At 43.1% G+C, this 27,834-nt stretch overlaps 1 protein-coding gene and 1 long non-coding RNA gene across 2 annotated transcripts in view; one reads left to right on the forward strand and one right to left on the reverse strand.

Annotated features, from left to right (window-relative positions):
* The window catches only part of SLIT3 (slit guidance ligand 3), a 606,956-nt gene that overhangs the window by 323,657 nt on the left and 255,465 nt on the right, over window positions 1-27,834 (reverse strand). The window lies entirely within an intron of this gene.
* LOC120242132 lies at window positions 1,146-27,067 on the forward strand. The gene is made up of 3 exons (XR_005531017.1): window positions 1,146-1,268; window positions 5,797-5,893; window positions 26,756-27,067. It is a non-coding gene; the product is annotated as an uncharacterized LOC120242132 (long non-coding RNA).

The following is a 27,834-nucleotide window of genomic DNA, read 5'->3' on the forward strand; positions in this document are numbered from 1 at the left end:
GGAATGAGACAAGGATTCTGATGATCACCAAAACATTCATTACCAATGACTATTTTGTAATGTTTCCAAAGCACAATGACACAAGGCTCTGCAGACCTATGATAACTGTATCTGAAAATTTCTTCCAAACATCTCATCCACGGGCAGCCACTGATTTGGAGGAAGTCCTCTAAGGAGCTGGGGCCATTCCCGCACCAGCGTCAGGACTCCTGGTCCACATATCTGGGCAGGAGTGATGCACTCAGAGTACAGTGCTCCTTCTGACCAGTAGGGCTCACCTGACTGGATGAAAGGTCAGCAGGACTAAGCTCCCTGCCAGGATTCCAAGGATTCCAAATTTCCTTCCTCCCGCCCCAGGCCAGTGACTTGTAAATGTGGAGGCTCTGCTAAGCACTGGGATTTCATTAACGGCCTTGTTAAAATTTACTAGAGTCAAATAAAGAAAAGATCCAGCCTTGGAAATCATTCTCCACCCTGTCTCTCCTTCTCCCTGCTTCCCACCCCCACCTCTGATCCTACTTATTCATCCACTAAGCAAGTAACTACTGAGTGAATTCTGGAAAGTTAGCCGTTGTCACATAGCTTTAAAAATCACTTCAGAAAAAGCCTTTAGGAAGGTAGGTCACCTCTTTCCATTTGTCTTACTCTGGCAGGTCTGGCGCCTCAGCAAACAGGCAGTGAAGAACCATCGTGAAGAATACAGAGGGATACAGACTCTTAAATCAGGCCCGAGACAAATCCTGGCCATTGAATCCGACCTTGATGACTTTGGGCAAGTTAATTAACCTCTGTGAGTCTCACTTTCTGCATCTATAAAATGGGACGAGTACTAGGACCTACTGTGTCACATATTGAGAAGGTTAAGGAAAGTTATGCATGTCCACTGCCTGCCCCAGTGCTGAGCACACAGCAGGTGCCAAAAATGTGAGCTATCAACAGGAGTCCTTTCCCCCCAACCCCCGCTCCGCGGCACTGCCCCATCTTGTGTTTAAGAGATTTTTTGCCGACTACATGGGTAACTAAGGAGAGGAAAAGCCATGTTCATGCTCCTGGATTTGCAACTTGTCCCATCCTTCTGTGATATCATAATTCGAGCAGCAGCCCACAAATCTGAACACCAACCAGCCCTGTAACCAGTCCCCACCTCCCACACACTTTTCATCACCCACTCGCGCATAACATCTGGGGCCTCTACTCCCATCCTACCATCCTGTGAGCTGTCCAGGTTCCGTGTCCAACAATACTCAGAGAGTTGGTATCCTTAGGAGGTAAGAATACCGGGGTCTCTAGGATCCAAGGCAGGAAGCCCTCTTCCAGGGGAAGCTGGAATTTTGCAAAATGGGATACAGGCAGGGGCATCTTTTTAAAATCCCTCTGCTCTGGGGGACCTGAACACAGGTTTCATTTTTCAAGGGACCTGGATGCTTATTAAGGGCCCCAAGATTGGTTTACTCTGGTTTCAGCGGCTGCTTGACCTCTCCCTAGCCCATATGGAGGAGGCCAAGACCCACCTGGAATTAAATCCAGGCTGTATAGGCAGTTCAGGGCAGTCGAGGCCTGAGGGCCTGAGGCAGGTCCTGCGCTGAGTGATATTTTTTGAGCAAGGTTGGCTCCTTCTACTCATTCAGGTCTCTGCCTAAGTGTCCACCCCAGAGTCCTTGCCAGACCTCCAAATATAAAGTCCAATGCAGCCTGTTTCCTCTGCACATTTTCCTTTTCTGTGAACGCATGTCACTTATTCCAAAGCATCTCACATATATATTTGCTTACCTGTGCTTGCCTGCTGCCCCTAGACTTTCAGATCCCTGGGAAGAGAAGCTCTACCTGTCTTGTTCATACTATGGCCCAGCATGTGCTACTTTTTGCACAGAGGAGATGAGGGAAAAGAACAAAAGACTTATAAGATGCCACACAAAAATCTAGAGTCCTGCCTGCCATTGGGGCATAGAGTACAGAGAATGTCCTTTTCAGAAAGGTAGGAAGGACAGTAATGCTCTTTTACTTTTGAAGTTCTAAATCTTTATGACACATACATGGACTGACCAGTCTCTGACATTGTATACAAGGCCTGAGCAACTCAAGGTCATTTTATCTGGATGTATGGCTGGCCATTATGTATTACCCATATTCTCTCTCTCATCCTCTCTCTTGCCATATCTAGTGAATCTGCTGAGCCCAAATTGCTCAGGGCCTGTACATCTAAGTACATGGAGGGGTAAGTCAGTATGAATTTAATGAGAGCCAAGAAATCTGAAGTATTAGTAGGAGCAAGTGGCTGGGGAGATGGTGGGGGAGGAGAAGGAACAGGAACAGTCAGGGCTTTGCTTTGACGTGAAGTCTTAGACAGATCAACAAAAGAGGCCAGGTCAAGACTCATGTCAAGCTAACTTCCCTCACGTGGCCACAAATGCTTCCCTTTGCTTCTCTGAGCTGGCAACAGTGTTCTCAGTACATGGGGCTGCAGAGAAGGATGGGGAGCAGGGCAGAGAAGGGGAAGCCTTGTTTGCAGGAGGATTAAGAGGCAATCTCACAAGGCTGCAATGACTTTGTAGGCTACAGAACAAAACTTCCAAAAGGGCAAAAAGTAAACCTAGTTCTTGAAGGGGGCTACACATCCATGTAAAAATAAACTACAAACCACCTAACCAGAGGAGAACAAAGCAACACCCTTGACAAATAGATTTGGCCCAGTTCAGATTTTATATATATTATGAAATAATAAAACAGAAGCAGCTCTGGCCACCCTCCTTGTCACAGCAACTATCACTACCTGCCCCTTCTTAGACAGCTGTTCTTATGCGCAGGATGGAGTGTACAAGGCCAGGTGCAGGGCATGTTTCCTGGTGACCCTGAATCCAGTGGGAGAGCACCTGCAGGTGTGCATTTAAAGGCTGTGGGTACATCTGCCAAAGGATGTTGGAATTCTGAGTTTCAGAAGCCAGTGAGCAATGGGGTCCCATAAGCCAGAGTCTGGCAAAATGCATGTTCACACGCAGACACAGACACACGTGGACAGGCAAGAACAGTTTCTGTTAGGATTGTCCCAAAGTAATACAATCTGTAGCTGTGTAACTTTGTGTAATAACCTGTCTAGACCATTCTAATCTTTTGATAAAATTAAGACATTGGAATAGGTACTCTCTAGGGGCTTTCCAGGTTAAAAATTCTAGACTTCTATGCAAACATTACTTTCTCTCTATGCTCTTTTGTTTTTCTCTCCCCTGCTCTTCCTGTTTCATCTTCTGCCTTTCTTCTTTTCTTCCTATTGGCCAAGTGCCCTTCATTTGCCTCACAGGGGCCAATGAACCCCAGCAGCCAACCAGGAAAGCCAGCAAACCAGCAACTGTTTTCACAAGGTTTGGAGTAGCTGATGTCCCACAGTTATGATTCAACTATCTAGCTCCTAGGCTCTAAGACAAATCCCCAAGCCTCTTGTTGAGCATTAAATAAGACATACCAGCCAGTCAGCAAAGGAGTCTTCTGATTGAGTCCTGGTGGTACAGAACAATAAATACGGCACTGCGCCAAGAAGCTTAGTCTAATACAGAAACAGGTGCACCCAAAATGGCAACATTTCTGCTGCAGAAATCAAGACAGAGTTCATGGGGGAAATCTAGCAATGAAGGTGTTATGCTAATTATGGGAGAAGTGACTTTTGGGGATCTAGAAAGCCTTCCTAGGAGAGGGAATGATAATGTGCAAGTTTAGCAAAACATAATATCCTCATTCTTCATTAAGTGTATCTACTCTTATAAATTGAGAAATCACATCATTTGGGATGGACTCATCCATTAAATATATGTAATATGTATAGTTATTATTTGTTGAGTGCTGTATGCTATGAAATGCATTAAATTCCTCATAAACTCATTCAGTCCATAATAAAATAGGAGATTGATGTCAGCACAGTGTTAAGGGCATGTTACTAGTCACACAGATTCTGGCTTTCTCTGCACCTCTATTTTTTCATCTGTGAAATGGGACAAATAACAGTATATACTACATAGGGTTGGTGTGATTTTTCAATTAAATATTATATAAAGAACTTAATACAATGTTAAGAATGTAGTAAATGCTCCATAAACATACTTATTGTTGATAGAATCATTCTTCCACATATAGCTACTAATGTCTAGAGAGCATAAGTGGGCTCTCTGAGGTCACATGGCTAGCATGTCACCATACTCTGTCATCCCTCGTGATATAAACTACCACTGCTTGATGGCAATTTCTTTAAATTTTCCAGTAAACTCTGCACATTCTGTGACTTGACCTACAATCTACCTTTAAAAGTCATTGTGGATCTGCAGGTCAATTAATTTTACCTTGGAAAAGTCATGCAAATGTATGGCACATAGAGTAGGGCCTTAGAGTTAGAGATGCCTGTGGTCTTTACCTTGAGATCAGTAGATCAGGCTGCTTCATCATCATCTGTGATTCCTCTTTGCCCACCCCTGCCCCTCATTCCAGACTCTTCTGGAACATTCCCTTTTGTTCTTCCCTAATGACCCAGCTCACCCCAGGCACTGGCTAACAGAAAAATCAAGGAGTGAGCCAAGAAGAGCTATGGCATGAAATGGGGCTGAAAAGGCAGAGACCCAGAAATGCTGGAGGCTCTCACAAAAAGAAGCTTTTAAGGAAAAGAAAGCAGCTATCTTGAAGGACATTCATAACACTCATGCCAGCCCTTGATTACAGCAGGGTGGAAAGGGTGGGCCAAATTGCACCTCATTTGCAGCCAGCTCCTCAGAGTCCACTAAGTGTTTCCCATGAGCCTCTGTATGGCAACAGCCAAATTTCCTATAGAAATGGTTAACCTCAAAGGTGTGTGCTATAGCAGTAGCCAGGAAGCATGGCATAAGTGGCATGAACAACTGGTCCTAGGAGGCAGTCCTAGAGGAATTTTGTCTATAAGGAAAAGAAGAAAGTAAGACAAAGAAAAGCCTAAGGAATGCCTTAGTGTCTTCAAGAAGCTCCCAAGTTTTATTTCATTTATTTGCTTATATGGGGAGAAGCCAGAGAAGTAATGTGGAGCCAGTGAGGATCAAAGAAATGAAAAGGGGCTTAAGCTGGAGAAAAATTCCAGTTGGACAAAACAAAGCCCTTTTTGAATGCAAGTCTGATAAGATTGCTAGGTTTCACTGTTGAGTGAGGTTATGGTTCTGAATCTTCAAAAAGCAATTCTAAAACCAAACCCCAAACCTTCCATCTCCTCCCCAGTCCTATGTTTCCTACTTAAGAATTACCAGCATCATTTATACCATCAGTATTAGAATTATCTGGAAAGCTTACATAAATGCAAGTTCTCAGGCCTCAACTTAGTCACTATTGAGCAGCATCTCTGGGAGACAGGTGCTCCATAAACCACAATTTGACAAGTTCTAAAGGTGATTCGTATTTACATGGAAATTGGGGAGTGAACAAAGCCAAGGCACCTTCCACCTTGAATTTTCTGAATATGTGCATTTTATCAAAGTCATCAGAGGGCTGCTACAAAGGGCACTAAAATAAAAATAAAAGCTGCCTTTCCCAGAGAAATGGGTTGCTCCATGCTGGAGCACTACCCTGACCCCAGGGCACAGCCAAGCTGATGAGCTGAAGATACAGGTTCTGTTGGTAACCCCTGATTACCTGAGAGGGGGCTGCCAGGCCTCACGCTGGAGGGATGGGGGTGGGAAACTTCACTTAAGGGCAAATTCCTGTGCCTAGAAATCAGATCTGAGTGCAGCACTGCCATCTCTACTAGAGAAAGAAACCTTACAGTGATTTATCTTTCTCCCTCCTCTCATCTCTGAGTTGGGTGCTGAACTGTGCACTTACTGATTTGCTTTTCACTCCTGGGCGTTTGCAGTCTTCTTACCAAGGGACTGAAATCATCTCCACCCATTTTAAGGTATGTGACTGCTGATCCTAGGGGAAAGAGGAGGGCTGGAAGGCACTTTTCTTTCTTTTTTTATGTTTTTTTTTTTTGGGGGGGGGGCTATACTGTGTTTTTGTTTTGTTTTTAACTTGTCTTTCTTTAAAGTATAATTGACATACAGTATTATAGAAAACAGCTTTTTCCCCCCTTTCTATTGCAACTCCATCTTTGGAACACGAACACAGGAGCTGGCATAAGGGGCTTATTTCCCTGGGGGCGCCTGGGTGGCTCAGTCGGTTAAGCGCTGACTTCTGCTCAGGTCATAATCTCATGGTTTGTGGGTTCGAGCCCTGCGTCGGGCTCTGTGCTGACAGCTAGCTCAGAGCCTGGAGCCTGTTTCAGATTCTGTGTCTCCTTCTCTCTCTCTGACCCTCCCCTGTTCAGGCTGTGTCTCTCTTTCTCTCAGGAAAAAAAAAATAAATAAAAAAGGGACTTCTTTCCCTGGACACTCTTGTGGTGACTTCTTCAAGGTTGTGGAGAGAGCATTTTTACTTCTCTCTGCTGGGTTGCCCATTGGCACCCAGTATTGACACCTCAACTCTTTGATTCTTCTAGGCTGATTTGTCTCCTTCTACTCTGGGCTTTTGGGTGATAGGAGGGAAAGTGCTGGTCAGAGTTGTTTCACAGAACTTTGAGCTGCATCGTGGAGAGGGCAAGGAAAGTGACACTGTGTTAGGAATTGGAATCACCCAACTGTGTCAACTCATTCCTTATGACTGTGACTCTCTCCCCAGTGTAAACACTATCCCTTCTCAGATGTGGGAGCTGCCATTTTTCAGAAATGGGGAGGTAAGTGGTGGAATGCCTAAATGAAATAACACTGCCTGCCAGTCGCAGTCTCATTGGAAATCTTGATTCTATTCCTTGCTTTGCAACCAATTGTGGGTTGTGCCATATGCAATTTGTTACTAATTAGAGTCCCAAGCTAATTCAGTTAAAAAAAAAATTGGAAAGACCTGTAGGATCACTCCCACTCCCATACATTCTGATAGCTTCCTTGAAGGAAAAAGAGGATTAGGCTTACCTAGATTAGTGAATTTGTCTGTACCTTGCATCTTATTTCCCATGTACTCAGAAGGCCCATAATTATGTCAAAATTGTGACATCCATGAGAATCAGAAAAACTAATGGCCCAGCAGTGTTCAGCAAATTGTGATCACCTACTACCTCTACCATTTGCTTAAAATGAGCTGGAGAACATGCCCAAAATGCAGATTCCTAGGCCCTGTCCCAAAATACTGAGGGTGGAATCCTGAAATCTATATTTTTAATAAATGTTCTCTTCATAGTTATCACACCTTTCCTTCGAATCATAGCTGAAAATATTTCACTTTTATAAAGGACTAATTAAATAAGTTCCCTGACTCCTCCTATAGCCTCATAATCCATTTGCTTTTGCTGCCTCCAGCATCCACAGAAAATACACATACTTTTTTTCAGTTCTTGGTAAATAGTCCAAAATGTTCCTGTTCCATGTTTTGCTTGGGAATAAGTGTCTTCCCTGGTCCAGAAAAGAGACTGGCAAGCTACTACAGTCCTCAGGCCAAATCTGGCCCACTGCCTATTTGTGTAATAAAGTTTTATTGGAACACAGTCATGCCATTTTGTTTACATATTGTCTATGGCTACTTTTATACTGCAATGCAGAAGTGAGTATTTGCAACAGAGACAGTATGGCTTGAAAAGCTGAAGATATTTCCTATTTGGCTTTTTGCATATAAAGGTTTATATGGTTTAGAAGGGTGGGAGAGAATGATTAACTGTTGGACAAATCCATTTCTTTGTCTTCTTGCACCTATCTAGACTACATTTCCCAGCCTCCTTTGCAGTTAGGCCTGATCAGGTGACTGAGTTCTGGCCAAAGAAATGAGAAAAGGAATTGAGACTGGCCTGGCCTGTTAAATCTCTCTGACTTGATCCTCCTAGCAGCAGACAAGCCTAGCCTTGAATCTAGGTGTCATCCTATTGAAGATGGCAGAGCTTCATGAAGGAGTTTGAGTCTCTTAGTCATTACTTGGAGGCAAGCCACTCATGCATGGAAAAGGAATTTTGGCTTTACGTGAGAGAAATAAATCTCAATCAATTTGGGTCATTATACAGTATATTAAATTCACTTGTTAGAACAGCCCAATTTAATTTAATTTAAACACAAAGTTCCCTCCATAGGTAAAAGAGTTAAGGAGGGAGGTCCTTTGCATCTTCAATGCAGGATGGGAAATGAGGGGTTGCTACTTGTTTATAGGGAAAGAGAAAGGTGGAGAAGAATCAGGACAGTCGTTGTGGGAACTGTTTTGCCTAAGGGCCCTACTCACATCCTGTAATAATGCCAGCATAATGAGTTTGTTCTCCCCATTGAAGATGGGGAGATGCTCTGTCATACACAGTGCTAGAGGGGGAGATTGGCCCCTTTTTCCAGGAAATAAGTATTTTTGGGGGATATGGAACAATCTAGCATCAAGGTTAGTATCTTGTAGAAAGCCATGAAGTGCTGGGGAAAGAGTTCTGATAAGGTGTGGCAGACTTGGCTCTCAGATCTTTCCTGAAAAAATTAGCTGTGTACCTTAAGGCAAGTCACCACCCCTTTGAAGGCTTGATTTCCTCATTAAAACAAGTCTACATCTTTTTTTTTTTAAATCATTTTATGTATTTATTTAAAATTTTTTATTTATTTCTAGGAGAGAGAGAGAGAGACAGCGTGAGCAGGGGAGGGTCAGAGACAGAGGGAGTCACAGACTGAAACAGGCTCCAGGCTCTGAGCTGGCAGTCAGCACAGAGCCCGACGTGGGGCTCGAACCCACGAACCACGAGATCATGACATAAGCGAAAGTCGGACGCTTAACCGACTAAGCCACCCAGGCGCCCCAAGTCTACACCTTTAAAATGTCAGAACCAGACTGGACTTCAGATATAAGCTAGCTCAGTGGTTTCCAAAGCAAGTTCCAAGAATCTCTGCAATCCCTCAGAGGTACCTTAATATCTTCTGTAAGTTAAGGGATGGGTAGTGTGAAGATTCTGGGCTTCCCGCTGACTGAACCAGCACAGCATGACTTTTTATTTATTTATTGGGGGGGATAGTATTTTAAAGTGATAACTGATATGTTCCACACCTCCCCCACCAATACCTGTGCACTTTCTTATGCCAAGCACACGGGAGATATTCTACCTTTGCCTTAGGGATGGATTGTCCTATACAAAATAGAGAACAAAGATACTAACTTTTGGTTTTTAAGTTTGAAAAATCTAGACCTGTGCTGTCCAACATGATAGCCACTAGCCACGTGTGGCTATCTGAATTTACATAAATTAAAATTAAACACTCAGTTCATTGGTCAAACCAGTCACATGTAGCTGTGGCTACCATAATGAACATTTCCATCATCATAGAGAATTCTGTTGGACAGTGCTGATTTTTTTTAAAATTTTTAATGTTTTATTTATTTCTGAGAGAGAGAAAGAGAGAGAGAGAGAGAGAGAGAGAGAGAGACAGCATGAACAGGGGAGGGTCAGAGAGAGAGGGAGACACAGAATCTGAAACAGGCTCCAGGTTCTGAGCTAGCTGTGAGCACACAGCCCAACGTGGGGCTCGAACCCACAAACTGTGAGATCATGACCTGAGCCGAAGTCAGATGCTTAACCGACTGAGCCATTCAGGTGCCCCTGGACAATGCTGATCTTAAGCCCTGATCAGCTTGGCGTATATTGGGTTAGTCAGAATTAGTAAATTCTCTGCTCCAAAGATTCTTCTAGTTGGGAAAAATATAGAAAAGGATCATGAAGGGAGTTGAGACACATATAGGCATGTGGTAGTGACCCCTTTCTTAACCTTTCTCTGCCAAGTAGTAGGACTGAATGTAGATTGGAGGAAGAATGATAGAAGCTGAGGTCTGAGGACACTGACTGTGTCAGGTGAAGCCAAGTGAGGAGGCAAGGCCTCTCAGAATTCCCTTTGCTCTGTCCTGGTGCAGAAGCATTAGAGAAGAATGGATTCATGGTGGCATTTAGCAGTCTTGAAAGATAGTCTTTGAGAGTTTCCCAGAGCCTCTGAGGAGCAAGGAAGTAGAATAATTTCCTGTGCTGGGCAGAATTGCAAGGAAGAAGGAAGGTGGATGAAAAGAGGTGGTTGTCTTATTGGATGCCCAGGTAGACAGACTTAAATACCATGAACTAGGTGCCCATCACCTCCTTCCTCAAGTGGACACCATTTAAACACCCGGGAGCATGGACACAGCCCTTGGAAAGAGGTTAGGGCACCCAGCAGTGTGCAAGGTTTAGTTTTTGTGGTAAGTGGGCATGGGTGAGAAATTGTTATATATACTGATGTTTGCAGACTGAGTTTATATCCACTATGTATTTTTTATATTTTTCTTGTACAAACACAATCCTGCTGCTGAAAATAATGAAAGGCTGAATAGTTATAGGAGTCAGAGATCAATGTTTCTTGCATCTAAGGGTATCCTATTGGACCAAATGTGTCTGGGGTAACAGGTAGATGCAGGAAGTGGTTTAAGACCCATCACTGTTTTAGATGAAACATAAGGTGATAAAATTCTCTGGCATGTGCCCTAACTTTCCTCCCAAGGGGAACAAGAGCCATGACAAGTAAACAAGAGAGTATGTGCTCTGTGCTTAATTAAACACAGAAACTCACCAAGAAGGAACACATCGCATTCAAGCTTAAAGCCCTGCTTTGCTCCACAAGAAAATGAGCAAAAGGTAAACAGGCATTAAGCAAAAATGCATTACTTTCTTAGAGAAAGCACTATAGCATTTGTACTTCTAGAGGTGCCCAGTCTAAAATGATGTTCTCTGGGGGCTGAATCTCTCAGTCAGTTGGCGTCCAACCTTGGCTCAGGTCATGATCTCATTGTTCGTGAGTTCAAGCCCTGTGTCAGGCTCTGTACTGACAGCTTGGAGCCTGGAGCCTACTTCAGATTCTTTGTCTCCTTCTCTCTCTGCTCCTCTCCTGCTCACACACTGTGTCTGTCTCCCTCCCCCCCTCCCTCTCTCTCTTGCTCTCTCAGGTAAAAAAAAAAAAAAAAAAAAAAAAAAAAAATATATATATATATATATATATATATATATATATATATATATTTTAAATGATGTTCTCTGGTTATATGAAGAGGCCCAAGAAAATGAAAACTCTGACTCCCATGATCTGAGCATATTCTCTGAGTTCCCGAAAATTTCCTAATCAAGTTATTTATTGTCACACCAGCCACATTTTTATCACTCTGGATGGCCATCTTCTGGTAAGGGGCTGCACAAGTGTCCAGATGCACACAGGCATGTATAATGCAAGCACACCGAAGAAGGTCCTAAGAACTGGGACCTTTGGTGTGAGTTCTTCCATAAGGTCCACATGCTGGTGTCTAGAGCAGTGAGTTTCATGGCAGAGATGGCCTTAGGGTTTCATTTCCTCCATTACTATAAGAAAATGACTTATTTTTCGTAAAAGAAAAAAATAAGTTGTATTATATTAGGGTTTTATTTTAAAAAAGGAAGGAGTGGAACTAAGGAACAAGACAGGGATGTCCACTCTTACCACTGTTATTCAACATAGTATTGGAAGTCTTAGCCTCAGCAATCAGACAACACAAAGAAACAAAAGGCATCCAAATAGGCCAGGAGGAGGTCAAACTTTCACTCTTCACAGATGACATAATACTCTATATGGAAAACCCAAAGATGCCACCAAAAACTGCTAGACTAATCCATGAATTCAGCATAGTTGCAGGATGTAAAATCAATGCACAGAAATCAGATGTATTCCTATACACCAATAATGAAACAACAGAAAGAGAAATCAAGGAATCGATCCCATTTACAATTGCACCAAAAACCATAAAATACCTAGGAAGAAATCTAACCAAAGAGGTGAAAAACCTATATACTGAAAACTAAAGAAATCTTATGGAAAAAATTGAAGAAGACACAAAAAAATGAAAAAAATATTCCAGCTCCTGATTAGGAAGAACAAATATTGTTAAAATGTCAATACTACCCAAAGCAATCTACATATTCAATGCAATACTTCTCAAAATAACACCAGCATTCTTCACAGAGCTAGAACAAATGATCTTAAAATTTGTATGGAACCAGAAAAGACCCTGAATAGCTAAAGCAATCTTGAAAAAGAAAATCAAAGCTGGAGGCATCACAATCCTGGACTTCAAGCTGTATTACAAAGCTGTAATCATCAAGACAGTATGGTACTGGCACCAAAAACAGATACTCAGATAAAGGGAACAGAATAGATAATCTAGAAATGGACCCACAAACGTATGGCTAACTCATCTTTGACAAAGCAGGAAAGAATCCAATGGAATAAAGAGAGTCTCTTCAGCCAGTAGTGCTTGGAAAACTGGACAGCTACATGCAGAAAAATGAACCTGGACCAGTTTCTTACGCCATACACAAAGATAAACTCAAAATGGATGAAAGACCTAAATGTAAGACAGGAAGCCATCAAAATCCTTGAGGAGAAAGCAGGCAAAAACCTCTGACCTCGGCTGCAACTTCTTACTTAACACGTCTCCGGAGGCAGGGGAAACAAAAGCAAAAATGAACTATGGGACCTCATCAAAATAAAAAGCTTCTACACAGTGAAGGACACAATCAGCAAAACCAAAAGGCAACCAATGGAATGGGAGAAGATATTTGCAAAGGACATATCAGATAAAGGGTTAGTATGAAAAATCTATAAAACACTTCTCTGACTCAACATCCAAAAAACAAATGATCCAGTGAAGAAATGGGCAAAAGACATGAATAGACACTTCTCCAAAGAAGACATCCAGATGGCCAAATGACATATGAAAAAATGTTCAAGATCACTCATCATCAGGGAAATACAAATCAAAATCACACTGAGATACCACCTCACACCCGTCAGAATAGCTAACATTAAATAGCTCAGGCAACAACAGATGTTGGCGAGGATGTGAAGAAAGAGGATCTCTTTTGCACTGCTGCTGGGAATGCAAACTGGTGTAGCCACTCTGGAAAATTGTATGGAGATTCCTCAAGAAATTAAAAATAGAACTACCGTACAATCTAGAAATTGCATTACTAGGTATTTATCCAAGGGATACAGGTGTGCTGTTTCAAAGGGACACATGCACTCCAATGTTTATAGCAACACTATCAACAATAGCCAAAGTATGGAAAGAGTCCAAATGTCCATCAGTGGATGAATGGATAAAGAAGATGTGGCATGTTTGTATGTCTATATCTATATATCTATGCATCTATATATCTATATCTATACTTATATTTACATCTACATCTCTATCTACATCTATCATGGAGTATTACTTGGCAATCAAAAAGAATGAAATTGTGCCATTTGCAACTATGTGGATAGCTAGAGGGTATTATGCTAAGTGAAATTAGTCAGAGAAAGACAAGTATCATATGACCTCACTCATATGAGGACTTTAAGATACAAAACAGATGAACATTAAGGGAAGGGAAGCACAGGTAACTGGAGGGCATGGGCTAAATGGATAAGGGCATTAAGGAATCTACTCCTGAAATCACTGTTGCACCATATGCAAACTAACGTGGATATAAATTTTAAAAAACGGAGTGAAATTTTCATTTAAAGAAGAATGATTTAGGGGTGCCTAGGTGGCTCCTTCGGTTAAGCATCTGACTTTGCCTCAGTTCATGATCTTGCGGTCTGTGAGTTTGAGCCCTTTGTTGGGCTGTGACATTCCAGAGCTTAGAGCCTGCTTTGGATTCTGTGTTTCCCTCTCTCTTTACCCCTCTCACATTCATTCTCTCTCTCTCTCTCTCTGTCTCAAAAATAAACATTAAACACTTTTAAAAAGAAGAATGATCATAAGACTAAAGATTTTCATAGGCCCTTAATGTTCTTTAGGTTTAGCTCTAGACCTCTGGGTTGGAGGCTGCTGGCAGTGAGAGGAAACTATGGTAAACTCCCCAAAAGGCTTCTAAACTCACTGGGAAGTCTCCTCTCTCTCTCTCTCTCTGTCTCCTCCTCCTCACTCCTACCCTCTGTTCTCTTTCCATCCTACTCCTAGCTACCTTCTCTCACAGATGTCTTCTAGAATCTTCACCCTTCCTCCTGTGCCTCAAACACTTGGGCTCCCCCACTATATTAAAGGCCCTGTAGCAACATGGATGGACCTTGAGGGTGTTATGCTGAGAGAAATAAGTCAGGCAGAGAAGGACAAATATCATATGTTTGCACGTATAGGAGGATTAGGAGGGACTTGACGGAGGAACAAGGGGGAGAAGAAGGGCGGAAATGGTGAGGGAAAGGGAGAGAGGCAAACCATGAGAGACTCTTGAATGCTGACAAAAACTGAGGACTGATGGAAGTGGGGGGGAGGGGGGATGGGCATGGAGGAGGACACCTGTGGGGATGAGCACTGAGTGTTATGTGGAAACTAATTTGACAATAAACTATTTGTAAAAAAAAAAAAAATAAAGGCCCTGTCTGCAAGGTGCTGGCAGAGATAGTAAAGTTGGGTGGGTGTGTCAGTGTGTGTGTAAGGGAGCCAAGGGCTGGGTTTTCTACCTGTGCTTCACTCATCTCTTCAGACAGAGGGGAGCAGGTACGCTAGAGGCAGGTGCATTTTCAGAAAGGGACAAAGGACTGAACCCATGGAAAGGGAAAGAACGGTTTTCTCTCCCCAATGGAAACATTTATATTTTGAATTTGGAGAATTTGATTTTGCCAGAAGGTTACATTGGGTGCATCCTGAGCAATGGCCTCATGAGTGCTATTTTACTTATCCTCAAAACCAGGTGGGATATAGGCATAATTATTCTCCTTTTATGAATAACCAATGGATGGATCAGAAAAGTGAAGAACGTGACCAATCATCTAGCTGGTAAGCTTCTGAGCCAGGAACTTAATCACGAGAGGAGCACTGAAGTCTAGCAACTGGGAGACTCCACGGCAGCCAGTCCACCCTGGGAGGAAGAGGAGAGCCATTGAAGGGGCTGTGATAACAGCTCATGCTAATAAGCACTTACCTTGTGCCTTATCTTGTGAGCAGCAGGGCTGGGATTTGGCTAAGATCCTAGAGTTTGAGAACTACATTGCCCCAATGTGAGCTGTGGGCAGACACACATCCTCTAACTTCAGGAGGCAAATCTTCTCAGTGAGGGAAGGAAGCTGTCCATCACAAACCTCTCCCTGGGTAGTGGGAGCAGATATACTTTTCCTGCCAGAAGTTGCCAGAAGGGCTGTGAGGCTTTAAGGTTGACTAAGCCATAATCCTACTCTAGATCGTGATGCTGCTTCCGTTTCCAGAGCAACAGCACGGAACTGGGAGAACATACGTGCTATCAGATTTGGACAGGGAGGCGAGCAGCAGTGTTTGTCACTGGGAACGGAGTGTGACACAAACAGCCTGGGCTCCGTGCCTTCCCCAAGCTGTCACACGCACCCCATCCTCCAGAAGCAAACTGATAGCAACCCAGAATACACCACTCCCTACTTGTCTTTAACGAAGAGTAGCAGAGGAATGGGGACAGAGGAAAGACAAAATGAGGAGGAGACACAAACCCAAGACACAGGGACAGCTTCAAACAATTCCTACTAGGCATGTAGGGCTCTCACAGGGCCATGGGATCAGAGGCCAACTGTGACTCCTGAAGTCTCCAGACACATCCAAATCTCACTGAATTAGAAGACAATCAGTACACTCAATTACTTCTCATTAGGACATGGCTCTTCATTACTGTGGCTGGTGCTTTTTCAGAGAAGAGGTCTGACTGGAAGTGTGAGGGCAAAAAGTGTCGGAAGTTTCAAAATGTAATCCATCCTCTTTCGCTGGGCTCAAATCAGAGAAGCATATGAAGAAGGGACTTTTCCAGATCCAATTCTGAAATCAGTCACAGAATTTAGAGGATTTAAAAAATTATCTTGGATCCAACTGGAATCTTAAGAAACTATCACTCACAGAAGAATAGGAGTGAATTCAGACAGCCCCAGCCCAGTAAAAAGCAGCAACTTGGGCTCCTAAGTGCCTGAATCATTCTGGAAGGTCATACTTACTGCATGTCTCCTTCAAGCACCTCTGCCCTGTAGTGGATTCTGTAGATGTGATGTACCAGAGACCAAACCACATGGGCCCAGAGAAAAGTAGAGAGACTCAAATTTCCCTGGAACAGATGGTAAATTCTTCACTTTTTTCTTGTCTTTGATTTTGTTTTCTCATGAGCTCCTTCTGTGGGATGCACTATGGGGAACCCAGGAATACCTGCTAGAGACCAGGCATGCAGGAAACCTGGACCTGTCTGTGGCAAAGGACCCAAGAGATGGCTGAGAGCAACTTTGTTCTTGACAGAGGGAAGCACAGAGCTCTGTGAGCCTTCTAGAGTCATGGTATGCAAATAATTCAACAAATGGCTTAACAGAAATGCTGTCAGAAAAAGAATTTCCAATTCTATCACCATGGTGACAGCTCATCAAAGAAAAAAAATCTAAATCTAAAAATTGCCTTCTTTGGCTGATGAAAAATAATAAATAGGGCTCCCAGGGCTTGTACCTTATATTAACTCTCACTGCCACCCCCAAATTTCCCCTACCTCCACCCTCATATCTGGCCAGGTTTGCATATAGTTACAGCCACCTGTGACTCCCCAAGATGCTCTTGAGCCCAGGAACTTAAAAGAGGAGTGGCTCATTCCCCAAACTCCTAAAGTCCTAGCCTGTCTCCTCTCCCCATGCTCTTGCTGGCATTCATTAACCCCTGACCCCCGGTTTATTGGCTGTCCATAGCAATTTCACAGATAGGGCATTTCTGAAAGCAGCTACAAGTCCCAGGTTGTATTGACTCCAGGGATGGAATGCTGTTATAGAGGAGGCTAGTATGTACTGAGGGATTGAATCAGAAATGGGCACTTGTGACTTCCTTCTGTTCTAAGGGCTATGCCACAGCCTAATTTTTATATTAAAAACCAGATTGTATAAGTCTCCAAGGCATTCTGAAACAGACAGCATATATACTTTGCCATTTCAAGAACTGTGATCCAAGCAACTGCTGAGGGAGTGAAGTTTTCAAGAAGTGGGGCCAAGAGCAGTGACGGAAATACAGAAACAGCAAGTTGTTGGTGCAGGGAGGCTTGCTGCATCTTGCAGGGACAAGCAAAGCCCAGGAGCACCCAGTCCATCAACTGCAGATTATTGAATTCTGACATGGCCACACATTGGAACACTGCAAGATTTTGACATACAGACAACTGAAGATCTATGCTTATTGATGTGGAGAGATGTCCACAATATGTTGTTAGCAAAAAATGAGGCTACAAAACAATATATACATAATGTAGCCCTATTTAAGGTAGATCTTTACGTGCATATACGTATAAAAAATAGAAGGCTGCATAGCAAAATGTTAATGACTGTTACCTCTTGTGGTTTCTCCTTTTTATCTTTCCAAAATTTTGGTGCCTAAAGCAGTATTTTATGCAGTGATTTTATATTAATATTCTAATCAGAAAAAATCCATAAAACTCTAAAGTGACATTAAGAGTAACTTTTCGGGGCACCTGGGTGGCTTAGTTGGTTAAACATCCAACTTCAGCTCAGGACATGATCTGACTTCATGAGTTCAAGCCCTGAGTTGGGCTCTGTGCTGACAGCTCAGACCCTGAAGCCTGCTTCAGATTCAGAGTCTCCACTCTCTGCCCCTCCCTAGCTCATGTTCTATGTCTGTTTTAAAAACAAATAAACATTTTTAAAAAGTGACTTTTCAAGAATAAAAGATAGGGATCGGGTCTCTACCAGGCACTCTGGTGGGAAGTAAAATTAAAGGACCACGTGGTTCCTGCTTTCACAGAGTTTGAAGTCTAAATGAGGGGATACATGAAATAACCACTAGGTCCCAGATCTTCAGGAGTAAATGAGCTCAACATTCGATGATGGTGGATCATGTTCTCACAGGTGGATAGACACAGTATGGTGGTTAGTCATCTAGGTTCCCATCCCAGATGGATGTGACATTGATCAAGTTGCTTATCTGCCTGGAGGCCTAGTTTCCCCTTCTGAAAATGGGGTTAGTAACAGCAGAGGGTCTGCCTCAGAAGACTGCTGTGAGGTTTAGATGAGGTAAAGACAGAACACAGTGCAGGCAGGTTTACATTCAGGAAATACCAACTATTACTATTACTATTACTATTACTATTACTATTACTATTACTATTACTATTACTATTCATTACCATTCTCACCAAGCACTCTGTGAAAGCAGGTGTGGGCAAAGCGTAGACAAGAAAGAGGGCCCTTTGGCATAGCATCTCCTGATGCTGACAGTCCTTTACTTTCTGGGAAAGACTCTTCCTTTAGCTTAAGTGTTTGAAGAAGTTTTAAATGAAATGGCACTCATTTGCTCAGGAGCATGGGAAGCCTGGCCCATGTCTCCTGGGCACACTGCAGTATTTATTGTAGTGCTTAATCTGTTGGTGACCTAATCTGTTGATGAAGCCAATCAATGGCTACCCCCAACCCCACGCAAATGATTTGTTCCCCTCCAATCAAAAGGCCATCTTTAATATGATTCCTTTTCTCTCAACTCTCCACCATGACCCACATGTCATTTCATTCCTTCTTTCCCCTCCTGCAAGTAATCAGCCTGGTCCAATTTGCTTGTATAAACAGGAGGCCTAGGTGGGGGGACGTCACTTGGCCGTGGCAGTTCTGCTTTTTATACATCCCCCTGCCTTGTTTCCTGAGACCTTTCAATAGAACCAGACTTGGAGGAGAGTTATATTAAACAGTTTGACTCCAAACCTAAACAGCCCCTGAAGCATTAGTGGTTCAAAGATCTCCTGGTGCATTTATGAAAAGCCATTGATCTGGGAAGAGGTGTTAGCGGACTTGAAATGCACTAAGAAAACTCCTTTGCTGGCAGGAGGCAGAGTGGTTTTCATTAAGGATCTGCCCTTTATCTTGTCACATCACTGACCTGCCCAAGCCGAGATGGGTATTTCCCCTTGCCTTGAGAGGAGGCTGCCTCTGGTTAGAAGCCAATAAGAAAGCATTCATTTTTAAGACATACACAAAGGACAGAAGTGACTTGCTCTGCAGAGTGTGAACCCCCAATCTCCTTTATATTCTAACTTTCGTGACCACCTCTGATGCATAAAAGCCTTGAGAGCACCATGGGTCATTCCCCAGTGTTTCGTTCTCAGGACTAGGAAAATTGGGGGGGAAATGCAAATCCTCAGACATCAGAGCTTCAGGAACTTGAAATGCCACCTAGAACACGGTCCCTTCTAAATCCAAAGGACTATTTATCAGCTTCAGGGCAGTGTAAATTGCCTTAAATCTCCGTTCCGCTGCATACTACTAGGTGGCCATTCCTTCCTGTCGCTGCCATGATTTTTTTCATCTAGAAACTGGGCCTGATGACCTCACAGGGTTGTTGCAAGGATTAAATACGGTAATACATGTAAAGTGCTTTGCACAGTGTCTGACATATAGTTGACACTTGATAAATGCCAGCTATTATTATTGCTTGCTATTACTATACTATTACTTACATAGCTTAGAAATTGTAAGCAACACTTTGCAGGTCACGCACATGTGCATTTTCCTGGAAGAGGTCTATATACTTAATTTTCATTTTCTCCTAAAGGGGAAGAACCACTAATCTAGGTAGACTTTCTCCTTTAATTGATGAGTAAAATCACGCCCAGAGGTTTAGAGTGTTCTTTCCAAACAGATACAAGGCCAGAACCAACCAAATCTGTTGACTCATTGTCCAGTGCTTTGCAAAGTTCTGGAGGCATTAGTGAAGGTAGCCCAAGTCTTACCCAGCGGTGCACAGAAGTGATCTGTGGAACAGGACTGAATACACATTGGCAGGGTTAAGGCAGAGGGGATGTTTAGGGGTCTGGAGGTGTGATGGCTGTGGAGTTGCCAAAAAACTCCTTGACAACAGTAAGAGGAGAGGCAGTGGGTAAACCAGAGTGAAGGGGGCAGTGGGTGGTGGCCACCAGCCAGAACTTTCTCCGGTTCCACACTCCTTTGCATTTCCCATACATAAAAAAGCACATTTATCCTAGAAGCTTTATAACATCCAAGAGAATATGCATATTTGACTTAGGAAATAAGTAGTTTTGAGTTCAGAGTGATTGTACTTCCATTTTCCAGGAGATGCAGCCCCAGCATCACAAGGTTTGCATTCTTTCTCCTTTGACCAAGTTCTGCAAATATTTTCATTTTCCCTAGTTCAGTGGTTCTTAAGTGTGTCTTGGGACCACCACCATCAGTGTTCCCAGAAAACTTGTGGGAAATGCAAGTTTGGGGGACTCCTTTAAACCAACTAAAGCAGAAAGTCTGGGGCAGGTCCCAGGAATGTGCTTCAAGAGGGTCTCCAGGTGACTCTGAAGCACACTCATCTCTGAGAACCACTTATTTAGGCCATCAGTGTGGTAGAGACATGTAACAAGGAAAGGGGGCTTAGAAAAGTCTAGAATTTGAGTCCTTGGAATACTTTTTTTTTTTTGGTATGGAATAAACTGAAACTAGATTAGTAACCTAGTTCCTCTTGTATTTTGCAAACAAGAGATCTTGGAGGGAAGTGGAAAATAAATTTCAAGGCCTTTCATCTCAGTTACCATGACATGTTCATTTAGCATTGTGTGGAGAGGAAGGGAGAGAGGGAAGGAGGGGCAGCGGTTAGGCTTGTAGAGGAGAATACACAATTCCAATGGAATCCACTGTAATTTAGGGGCAATTAGCGTCTGCACATTCTCCATCCATGAGGCTCCATTAATCCAGTTAATCCTTATCTTCCAATCAAAACAAACATCCTTGAGTGTGCTTAGGATCCTTTTAACACGTCCTGCCCACCTGGATGCTGTCCTCTGCCTTGTAATCCAGAGCTTTTAGGAGCCACTTCAGCTCCTGGGAAGGGGGAACAACTCACCGTCTTGGCTGGGTCCTGCCAGCTCCTTGGAAATAAGCCCTCTCTGGGGCTGCACCCTCGCCTTAAGCATACGTACTCTGGCTAGACCTGGCCTCTCCCTGTCATTACGCAAGTCGTTCTTGGTACTCCCTTGCTATTCTGGGCAGTCTTCCGTGACAACTCCTTGACTTCCCCTTGCCTAAGTAATGCAAGAGCTTGGATAATACTAATGCCTTGCATTGCTAAGGCTTTCTGCTGTTTCCGGAGGCCTTTCTTATTTGTTTCACGTGATTCTCCAAACTTCTGTAATATCATTACCCCTCTCCACTTTCCCACCCACTTTGACCCCCTGCAATTTACAGATGGGGGTCATTGAGTCTTCCAGGGGTTACATGACCTACCAAATTCCCACAGCTAGTAACTGGGTGACAAGGTAGGTTCAAACTCAGGCCTCCTGATTCTCAGGCAAAGACCTTCCTGCTATAGAACACTGTCTCTTTCTGATTACGCACCTAAATCCATAACACTAATGAATAATGCATTGGTTCTTTCACTGTGTTTACGTCTTTGGGATGCCTTTGTATCTGTGAAAATCAGTGTGTCTTCATTTAAAAGCCGTTATGGAGAAGAAATCATATCTGTGTAACTCAGGCTCAAATAATAATATAAAGTGTTTTTACCTATTCAAAATATTTTCTTTTTCTCTTATTTTGTCTACAAAACAATCCAACAAGTAGGATAAGCAGTATTGTACCTATTCTAATGGTAAGGAAACTAAAAGTTGGCCAATAAAAGCGACTTCTTGGCTCAGAAGTAGAAAGTGGTATCATTGGGAATAACATACAGATTTCTAACTTCTGGTGTTGTATTTACTTACTAGATTCACAGTTTTAAAATTGTGTTCTGAGAACTGTAGGGTTCTTCTACGCTGCCTCAGGAACTCCTGGGGGAGCCACCGAAAGGTGGGACTGGCAGTGCTCTGGGCATCCCACCTTGGGTTTAACTAGAGTGTTCTTTCCCTTACAGAGCAACTTGGAAGCCGCTGGTAGGTTTTCATTTCCTGTATGGAGTACCCAGCATAGTAGCAGTACTAGTCAGGTATAGATAGTGGCTTCAGGATAGTACTGTTGCAGGTGGCCCTGATCAGCCTTGAGGTTCTTGCAAACACTTCTGACTTCCTGACTTGCTGTCAGTGCAGGAGGTGAAAACTGCACCCTGTCCTCAGAGAGGGTAAGCTACCCCACAGCCTTTTCATATTCCTGTTCATGAGTTCAACAAATATTTGTTAAGCAATTACCATATACTAAGTTCTGTGCTAGGGTTTGGAACTAGAATGGTAGAAAACTAGTATGAAGGTGACTGACACCCTGTTGTCATGCAGATTCACACCAATAAATAATTCTGGATCATAATAAGGACTGGGAAGGAAAGATCTGCCTGCAGTATGAAAGAGTAAGGGCAGGGGAGGGGATCTCATCCGCTAGGAGGTCAGAGAATTCCCCCCCATGGAGATATACTGAAGCAAGGCTTTCTTGGCAGGGTAGAGAGGGACAGGGAGAGCATTCTTGTTGCATGAAACAACATATTGTCTAGATATGAAGCAACAAGAATGTGGCCTGTTTGAGGGCTATCAAGGGCATGAGCTGGCTCTGGCCAGAGTACCAGGAGATGGGACACGGGTCAGGCGGCACAGGGCTTAGAATTTATACAAAGCAAAATGGACAGCTATTGCAGAGATTTAAGTAAGGAGTGTTATGATGGATTGGCATGTTTCCAAAGATGATTTTGGCTACTGTCTGCATGAAAAAGAAAAAAAAAAGAGGTTTTGGTTAAGAGTATAAAGTGAAAAAGAGTCTTTGAGGAGTCTCATTAAGGTGGTTTTATACATACATGACCTAACTGGCCCAATTCATTTCTAATACTAGAAGTAATACTGAATGCTCTTGAGGGTGGAGCAAGTTATCAGAAATGAAATCCGTGGTCACACAGTGAGAGATGCCCTTGGAGATTTTATAATTTAATGTGGAAGAGAGAGAGCAGGCAACATGGACAAGAACAAGAGTGGTAAAAATTAGAAAGTTCTACTTTAAATTTGGATAACAAGGTCCCAGTCCTGCACTACCACATCTTATCTGTAATGTCAGACAGCCTATTTAACCAAGTCCTTAGGCCTCATTTTCCCCAGTTGTGATGAGGGGCTAATAACCCAACCACAGCAAGTTATCAGGCAACCCAATTATATAATGTAAGTCAAGTGTTTTGTAAATGGTAAGACATTCTTAAAATACAGGATGCCATTATCATTAACCATGTCAGTATATACACAGTAATTATAATTATAGTTCTGAGTAAATATGGAATAACATTTTTTATCTCCAATTGCATCCCCAAAGTAAGTTACTAGACACCAAGGAATTTGTGTTCTTAGATGGGTTCAGAGTTTCACCATATTCCACCATAAATCTACCTTTATATTTTCAAATGAGAAAAGTTGTACAATTACTTGGTAATTTTATGTTTTAAAATTATATTTACTCAGAATTATGACTACAGCCATATTTGCCTCATACTATATTTCCCAAACCCTAGTCATTTATGTTTAAAAGTCATACTTTTAAACCATAAATGTGTAAATATTAACTATTTTATTTAAACTGAATTTATATATATTCCCTTCCACCTTTAGCTTTAATGAATTTAAACCTCAAGAATACCACTTGTGAATATTCTTTCCTAATTCACATTAAAATAGGTGGAAGGCTATCAACATACAAATAATCTGAACTATCAGGCTCTCATATAGCATCAGCAGTAAACACTACACTTGGGAAATGATAGCTTATACCATTCATATTTCAGCAACTTTTTTCAACATCAAAATTAATAGGGCCTTTCGCTAGCCAAGGGGTTCCTAACATTAGAATCACCTGGAGAGTTTTTAAAACTCTTGATGCCCAGCTGGACTCCAGATCAATTAAACAAAAATCTCCAGGCATGGGACCCTCAGTATTGTGCCAAGTTCCCTGGGAGGATTCTCATTTGGACCCAGGTTGAGAACTGCCCTAGATTCCTGGGTGCCTTCCAGGACTGCCTGGGCCTCCTAGGACTGGCCAGATATTGAGGACAAACTATATGGGAAAATCTGGCAGCAATGTGGAGTCAATCACTGTTTTTGTCTCATTCAGAAGGGACTAGCCATCTGGATAAAAACTAGCAATGCTACTACTAAAGGGCAATATTAATTGAAAGCTAAGTTTACATCAGTTACTCCTCCAAGTAGTTTTTTTTTTTTTTTAAATGTTTTTTTTATTTATTTCCAGGAGAGAGAGACAGCGTGAGCAGGGGAGGGTCAGAGAGAGAGGGAGTCACAGACTGAAACAGGCTCCAGGCTCTGAGCTGTCAGTCAGCACAGAGCCCGGTGCGGGGCTCGAACCCACGAACCGAGAGATCATGACCTAAGCGAAAGTCGGACGCTTAACCGACTAAGCCACCCAGGCGCCCCATCTTGTGTGCTTTTCTTCAAGGCTCCTATGTCACCATCTCCTAGTACTTTTAGTCTCTACCCTTCTACAACTCCAAAAACACTTCAAAGAGGATAGCATCTCAATGAGTCTCAGGGTGTTTTCTCCTTCCAAGGAGGCACAAACNAACCGCGAGATCATGACCTAAGCGAAAGTCGGACGCTTAACCGACTAAGCCACCCAGGCGCCCCACTCCTCCAAGTAGTTTATGAGAATTACTTCATTAGTATTTATAGGAATGCTGCAAAAGGAACACTGTAATAATCTGTTTCTGAGATGAGGCATCTGAAGCCCAGAGAGGTGTAGGGACTTGGCCAATGTCACACCGTAGTAGTGATAGAGCTGGAAAGGAGGATCCTTGAAAGCAACCCCAAGTCTCCATCCTTTCTTTTGGCTTCCTACTTAAAACAGGTATCTTCGGACCTAGAATCCTGTTATATGGACCAGAATCTCCTATCTCTGTGCCTTTTTAAAAAAAGTTGTTTGTATCTTTATTTTGAGAGACAGAGAGAATGCAAGCAGGGGAAGGGCACAGGGAAAGGGGGAAAGAGGATTTGAGGCAGGCTCTGTGCTGAGAGCAGAGAGCTTGATGTGGGGGTCCAGCTCATGAACCATGGGATCATGACCTGAGCTGAAGTTTGACACTTAACTGACTGAGCCACCCAGGTGCCCCTCTATGCCTTTTTATTCGACTTCTTTCCCTGTCCCTAATTTTGCAGATTCGTACATTATATCAGTGTGCAAAGAAAGGCTTGTAGAGGCTGTAGTATTTCCCAGGTCCTATAATGAACTCCACGTGTGGTCTTTGGAGGGTCCCCTAACTTCTCTTGGATGTGCTTTTTCTCATTTGAGTTGCAATAATAAACTCTCTGCCTCGCACCCATTAATGTTGGAAGAGGAGGCATCCGAAGTGTTGGGTCCCCACTGCTCTTCGCCCTGGGGAAAGCTCCAAGGGGAGGGAAGGATGGTTTCCAGCAGCCCAGAAGTCACTTTTCTCCTTTGTAGGATCCAGTTACACCCAACAGACTTCAGTCTGAATAAACAAAACTAGATTAACACACCTAGGGAATCTTTGAGTCCACTCTCAGTTTTTAGCATCCAGCTACAGGGAGGTGAGAAGAGTCTGTTGTTTTCTAAAAGGGAGATGAAGAAACAACCCTCCAATTATGCAGCAGATTCTGCCTCACAGTTGAATAAAGGGCATGAAATCGGATGTTTTTCAAGCTCAAAATAAAGCAGTGGAAAATCCACCTCCCTTCTCCTTCTATAAAGAACATCTAACGCATTGCATTGCGTTTAATTTCTGAATAGGGCAATGTTCTTTTTAAGGGAAATGTTAAGCAGGGATTAAAGACACGATGGGCTGTGTAACTCTATCCTCAGCCCTTTCATTGTTAATAGTATTTTTTTTGGCGGCGTCTGTGCAGAGATGTGGGAAAAACCAAAGTCTTATGTAAATGAGAAGTGACACACTGATAAACCAAGCGCCAGACCTGAGGTCTTAATTACACAGGAGTCTAGATGTCAGTGTGAATGCAGTATATTGACGTTCAGAGATTTCATTCAGTATTAAGTTGGACGACCTTCTTCCGGGAGCAGAAAGCAAAGCACAGGTTTCTCATTACTCACGGCCACGTTCACAAACGGCAAAGGGCTACTTTTATGCCTGGGCGCTTCTCTGGATAGAATACGTCCTTGAACTCTGACACCCCCACCTGCTTGCAGTTGCACAAGCAGAGCAAGGTGTTTGCAGGTGTTTTTCCAGCTGTGGAGTACACTGCAGCTAATTGAAAATGGTTCTTAAAAGCAAAGGTCTGTAATGGCATTTTCCCCCTCTCCCCCTTGACACAGCCTACCCTCCCCATTTGGCATCATTTGTGGCATCTGACACACTGTCAGAGGCATGATTTCAACAGCTAATACTCCTGTGAGGTATATGAAAGCATTAGTAGCCACTTTTTAGGGGTGGGAAGCCTGCAAGGTCAATAATTAACAAGCATTTGTGTTGCTGAACAGGACACTTGGGGGACATAGCTCACACAAGGCGTTGCTGGTGGACTGGAGTCCAGGGAGGTTTACACCTCCTGGCCCAGGGCTCTTTTCATTAGCTTGACACTGTGGCCATTATCCTAAGGGGTACAGGCTGTGTTTTTAAAAGGGGCTTGGGCAGAACCTAACAGTTCTCAGTGGGTGTTAGGGTCTTTGCCTTGGAACAGAAAAATAATACATCCTTTCCTTCCACCCGTACTAATTAAAGTGTCAGGATGGAGCCCCAACACTGATTTGACACATGACATGACGTCCTTGTAATCTCACGTGTCTTAGGCTAACATCAAAGCCCCGTCAAGGAAAATGGAGCGGGATACTTAGTGCGTGCCCGTTGTAGTCTGACATATAACTCCATCCAGCTTCATTCACAGGCCCTCGCTCACCAGGAGATTAACCCGTCAGGCCGCCGAGTGAGAAGGGACAGAGCAGACCCTGACAGGAGGCCGCAATGCAGGGGAAATCAAAACAAATCCACCTGCTCAGGGAAGACTTTCCAGACACCTCGTCCCCCTGCAGACATCTGTGGCAAGTGTCATTGCAACCACTGGTGTGGCACTGGGTCATTTATGACTGCCTCATGACATTGTTTTTCACTGTTGTCTTTGCACTGATGTTTGACGACTTTGTGTGATGGTCTCTTCTCACTGCACAAATAAACCATGGCACCTGGAAGGCGGGGAGCAGAGTGAGCACATGTCTATTCTAGCAAACTTTTCTGGTGACTCCACGAAGGGCTGGCTGATTTTGTTTTTGTTTTAGTTTTCAATCTGGCATGCGCCAATACTTTCTGGAGACTACAATCAAAATGAAGGATCACAAGGACGAACATGGGTACGGACGTCTTAGTGTCAAAGTATGATGTGTCTAAATGTTTATGCTCAATTTCTGTACTTCTCTGTCTCAGACCAGTAACATGCAGTTCGTCAACTGGCACCAATCTGCATACCATGCTTTAAGTAGCACCACGGCAGAACACCGGGGTGCCTGGAACAATGTGGCACCTAAGATATCTCCTCAATATGTACCTGTTGATTGAAGAGATATGTGCTGTATATATAACACATATGTATGCATTATCTCTATATATGATATGTTCACATAAAACATAGCTGTAGGCTTATACATTCAATTAAATTATGCTTTACACCATACATGTAATTAGAAGATAGGGTTATAAAATGGACACCTATACCTAGGAGGAATGGTGCATATTAGCTAGCAAGTTAGCACTAAGACCCACTCAATGAAAAGGCACACATGGAAAGAGAATAATGACTGAGCTATGCCTACCCAGTACTGTGTGCCATGCTTGAATTCTCACAAGTTCTGGGTGGATCATCCTCATATTTTACCCAAGGGGCAGTGATAATCCCTGAAGGTAAGTGATTCACCCGAGGTTACACAGCTATTTAGGGGTGAAGATGGGATTCATATGCAGCTTGGACCCCAC

The sequence above is a fragment of the Hyaena hyaena genome, unplaced genomic scaffold (assembly GCF_003009895.1).
Source record: "Hyaena hyaena isolate Hyena2069 unplaced genomic scaffold, ASM300989v1 scaffold_300, whole genome shotgun sequence".
In the NCBI taxonomy this organism is placed as follows: domain Eukaryota; kingdom Metazoa; phylum Chordata; class Mammalia; order Carnivora; family Hyaenidae; genus Hyaena; species Hyaena hyaena.